Consider the following 5,681-nt stretch of genomic DNA (forward strand, 5'->3'; position numbering starts at 1 on the left):
ATTATAGGATTGTATTGATGTTCATTTTAATTTTACGTAAGTATATCATAATAAAGCTATAAAAAGACCTTAATTGTTGATGCCAGTGCAAGTGAAGCAAGTCAGTAATGATCTCCTTGAAAGAACTATTAATTAGGTCACCTTAAAATCATAATATTACAATATCCGTCAGCGTGTTTGATTTGCATTACTTAATGACATCATAAAGCCGTTCAATCTTTAGTTTATAATAAAACTCTAAGTGTACCTCTAATGAGGAAAAATCTCGATAACGATTCCGTTTGAATGTCAAACTGATCATAACAGTATCATACTAAAGTAAAATGGCAAATAAATGGAAACATATTACTTAAAAACAAGAGGTTGTTCTTGTAGATTTAAGTTGGGATTTACTTGTCTCTGAGTTAAGTTGATGTATAGATGATGCTAGTTATTTATATTCTCTTGCATTTTTGTCCACTTGTTACTTCCCAAAAAAGCAAAGTTACAATCGGACTATTCATTGGTGACGAAACTTTACCATTCGGAATTCATCGGGCTGGACCAGCAATAGAGCTGGGGATTAAGAGACTGAATGAAACTGTTGGAGATAAGCTTGATGTGGAAGTGATTCGGCATATTTCCGGTTCTGAATGCATTTCGGACCTCCGCGGGATTTTTGCGACAGCAGCGGCTAGGATGTACTATTTAGGAAAAGTAAATGCAATCATTGGACCAAGTACGTATTATACAGCTATTGAACTAAATTGGTTTAAATATACTGAAATCATGATTGATAATCACATAATATAAAGCAATTTTTTGATATAAGTAAAAACGTAATTTGAGCACGTATGTAACTAACAACAATTAAATATATAGTTAGCTAGGTCCTAAAATTACGTAAATTCGACAAGAATTTTTTTATTGATAAGAGAAAATGACGTCACAATTGCCTCAGTTTTAAGGCTAATGAATTTCCTATACTGTCGGAAAATTCCAAGATTTTCGGAGTCTTGATCCCGATGCATGTTAAGTTAACTTTGTAAGAGAATTTTCTATTTGTCATAAAATATTTCTAATACGAACATGAGGAGTTTACTGAAAATTCTAACATAATAAGCAGAATGTAAAAAATCATTAGAGAAATGTATAAAATCTGGAAAAAATTATGCATAAAAAAATTAGAAAATTAAACTGCACTTGCTCTAACGGTTTCGCTGTCAAACGTATCAAATAAGCATGAAACAAATCAGTCATAATACGACCAAATTATATGTTATATTAATTAAAAGGTCTTTAGGCGAGGGTTGTTTGTGGACGATGTCAATTTTATTTAATTTTTACCTGTTCCACAATCCGATTTTTGCAATTCTAAAATCTGGACAAGTTTTGAATTAATCATGATATGTAAAAAACAATTAACACAAATGATTTGGATTTATAAAAATAAAAATATTATGATAATAAATTGGGTCACGTTTAATTAGGAATTTACAGTACTGCAAGTGTTTTCTCCTTCTAATGTAGAAGTTTTATGATAATATAAGAGATGTAGAATAAATGTTAATTAAAAACAATGTAATAAGCACTTTCTCAAAAAAAATTTCTTCAGTCATGTTACAGGGAAAATCGTTGTAGATCATCAATTTCTATGAAAAAAATAGAAAACAAAATTTTGCGATGTCACAAAAACCTACAATTATACAAATTGTGATAGTAATTTGAAAAATATGAACACCAAATGCAGGTGAAAATGGTTAATCAAATTAACAAAATTAATATATTTAGTTTTTACGAATGTAAAGACATACAATACAAAGAGAAATAATTGATTCAGTGACCGGAAGAATGGTACTGGAAAATCCCTGTATTTGGAACAAGTTCAGCTTCCGGTGTCTTAGACAACAAACAAATCTACAACACCGTGACGAGAATGGCGTACAGTTTTGGTCACCTGGGCAACGTATACAAACACTTATTTGCACATTTCAACTGGACTGATGTAACAATTATCTATGACCAAGGAAAACACTATCCATGATTTATCATAAAATATTGCTGATGATGTAGCTCTTAAATGTCGAATTACCAATGTCTTTTCTGTGTTTTCAAAAGCATACTCCATGAAGCCAACGTTAGAGGTTTTTGAAACAAAAGTAACGTAGTATAAATGTAACTTTAAAATAACGTCGATAAGCAGTAGATGTTTATTTTATTTTTTATACTTAATGTTATAGAAACCAAACGTACAGGGGAATGGTATTTGTTTTCATAGATCTGTTCTGATATTAAAATATCACAAAAAAACACAGAAAAAATAGATTGCTCACAAAATTCAAAAATTTTTACATGTTGAAAAAGAATAAACATGGACTCGCAGAAATTCTAAAGGAGAGATCAGACACGAAAGGGTAGCTATTTCCTGTGAAAAGAAAATTCACTAAATATATTTCAGTTTTCACGAGTTCCATAAAAATATACATTACCAAGTGAAATTATTGATATTTCTAGCTTGCAGCGGACCAGTGGAGTACATCGGAAGAATGGCTTCTTACTGGAAAATTCCTGTATTTGGAACAAGTTCAGCTTCCGGTGCATTAGACAACAAACAAATCTACAACACCGTGATAAGAATGGCATACAGTTTTAGCCATCTAGACAACATATACATACACTTATTTGCACATTTCAACTGGACTGATATAACAATAATCTATGACCAAGGAAAACATCTTATATTTACGGTTTCTCATTTGAACCAGTTAATTGCTAATCATGTACACACGCAGCTCTTAGAGGCTGGCCTGACCGTTACCAACGTAAAGTTTTATTCAGACAATCAGCAAGAATACAAAAGCATACTCCATGAAGCCAACAAAACTTCAAGAGGTATGTTGATTACTAAGTTTTAATCGCTTACACGCGTGTGAGAAATATTGGCGAGCTTTGCGAACTTGTTTTTCACACGAATATTTCCTTCCGCGAACTTATCTTAAAAATATTTCTTTTCTTGCGAAAAATAATTGCAGAGGATGAAGTTAAATATGAAAACCAACAAAAAATTGAAATAAAAAAATGTTCATAGTAGTTTTGTTCAATTAACAATTTTGATCTGAATAGATATCAATGAAATGATGCACTATTTTTTATCACGCCTTTATTTATTTTTTTTTACAGTCATCATCATCTCCTGTGACAGTGTGGCCCTCAGAAACTTGATGCTGATGGCACATTCTATGGGGATGACAAATGGAGATTACGTTTTTCTATATTTCTTTGCCTTTAATGGGTTTGTAACTGGGGACATTGCCTGGAAAAAGCACGATGAAAATGACGAGGTTACGTTTATATTGTTTATACCTTATTTATTTCCATCTTAAGGACAGATGATGCCAACGAAACAATGAATGCATATATCTTTGGGCCTATTTTAGTTGTAAATGATGCAAGCAATAATAATATTAAGGAGAGATTGTTTGGTTTCAAGATAAAATGTTAAATATATCGAATAGTTTTCAACCTCTAAAGACCACTAAACAATGCAAATTTTGGAGACGAGTTAAAACTCAAATCATCAGAGACGGGAATATGTAAGAAAATAAAAAGATCATTCTTTTCTTTCCTTTTCATAATTATATGATTTAAAACAGAAATGGTACACTGATTTTGAAATCAAGAGCTATAATTTTTGGCGGAATGGCAGCGTGTGAAAATATCCCCACTTCTGCTTTTCAAATTCACCAGAACAAAAATTTTTATAGTTTCAAATGCAAATTAAAAAAACCATCCATGATAATAATAATAATAATGATAATAACAATAATAAAATAAACAACAAAATTTCCTTACGCATCTCATATATTTAAATATTTGAGATAAATATGATTTTCCAAACAGAAGTACAAACTTTATAGCTTTAGAAAGAATGCAATCTAAGAAGAGATGTACATGTAGATAAAATTCAGAAGAGCGTTTATTTTTCTAAATACAAGTACACAAACCAAGTTTATTTTTTTTATTTTTATATCATCTTGTATCTTAATATGTAAAAATAAAGACAAATTTGAATATATGAAACATATTTTTAAAAACCTAAATAAAATGGGGAATTCGGATTAGTCGATACTCTATAAAGTGTTATTTTCGTCCGGTGTTATTTACACCCCTTTGAATTTGCGAACACTTTTGCCCGTTTTAAATTCGCTTAGTCATAATTCTGATAAAGAAATTATGCCGTGTTGTATAAATTTGCCCTGTTTAATGTTGCCCAAGCACAAAAAGGGCGAAAGGGGCGAAAATAAAACGGGGCTATAATAAATTTGGGGATGCTTACTCCTCCATGGCACCTGATCCCACCTCCGATGTTTTGGAGGTCCGTGTTTGCTCTGCTCCTATTCTGTATTGTTTTAATGACTTTGATATTGAACACTTTTCGTTATCTCCATATCCTTCACATAGTATCTTTTTTGTTTATCCGGAAATTGATTAAGATTTTATAACAAAAGTAGGCATTAAAGATTGGTATAATTAATTTTTGTGAAATGAGAAGTCTTTGACCTGACCTTGGTTCCAAAAAAAAATCGACTGGAATCTCAACCATACTGAATCTGTTAAAATGTCTTGTAATTTTCAAATTTAAAAAAATATGGTAAAAATCCCTCCCAAAGAAATTGTAAAAATTCTAAGATGTTCAAATATATACCCATCTGTTACCATCCTTATCAAATTATCAATCTATATAAAATTATATATAATGTAATTGAAAAGAAGCACGTCTAATTTCGATTTTTCATTCAAGGTTTCAAAATTATGGGATTTAATAGGCAAACATTTGTATAAAGAATCTTTATAACGATTTTATAAAGATTAATAAGGTCAGGTCAAGGACTTTATCTTCTTCATTGCATACCTTAGTATTCAAGTTGTTTTTTTTTTACTTTTTATTATTTCTAAATAAGGTTTGTTTGTATCCTCTGTCCTTAATTTTGAATTATGTTGATATAGACCATACACTGATTTTTTTTCAAAATGTATTAAGTTTAAAATTCATTATATTGTAAAATCTATTTATGTTAAAGAATTTTTAATACATTTCATTTATCTTGGCACATCTGTTTATGTTTTGCTAAGATATCAGATTTTGTGAACAGAGCTATTTTAATAGTCATTTATTTGTTGTTATGATTGTCATTTATCGTCAAAAACATCGAAAGAACGTAAAAATATGTCGACAATTGGTTAAAACAATGGAAGAGGAACTTATTGGCCCAACGAACATTTTCTCCCCTCTTAAGTGTATATTTCGTAATAGAATATGCCTTTGATAATACCAACATAGATAATTCATGTATATAACGATTACGATTTTTGAACTTTTAAGATATATAATACCTTTGAGAAAGACAAAAAAATATGCATAATATGTCAAACTATATTTTCATGATCGAATTTAGCCTCATACAATTTTCAACATAATAGATTTTAATTCTGATAAAATTTTTTTTCGAAAAAACCCAACATATTTTTAACATTTACCTTCAAAAGGAATTTTTTGTACAATAATTGACATCAGTTGTATGCATGTTTGTTTTTATTTGTTATAATGTCCATGTACGTACACGTGCATGTACAACTAACTGTCTGTCTATATGACCGTATCATTTCAAACATTTTCAGATTGTTAAGAAATCCTATGAAGC

Source organism: Saccostrea cucullata, unplaced genomic scaffold (genome assembly GCF_032062105.1).
Source record: "Saccostrea cucullata isolate Sc308-1 unplaced genomic scaffold, CSIRO_AGI_Scuc_v1 ctg227, whole genome shotgun sequence".
Lineage (NCBI taxonomy): Eukaryota > Metazoa > Mollusca > Bivalvia > Ostreida > Ostreidae > Saccostrea > Saccostrea cuccullata.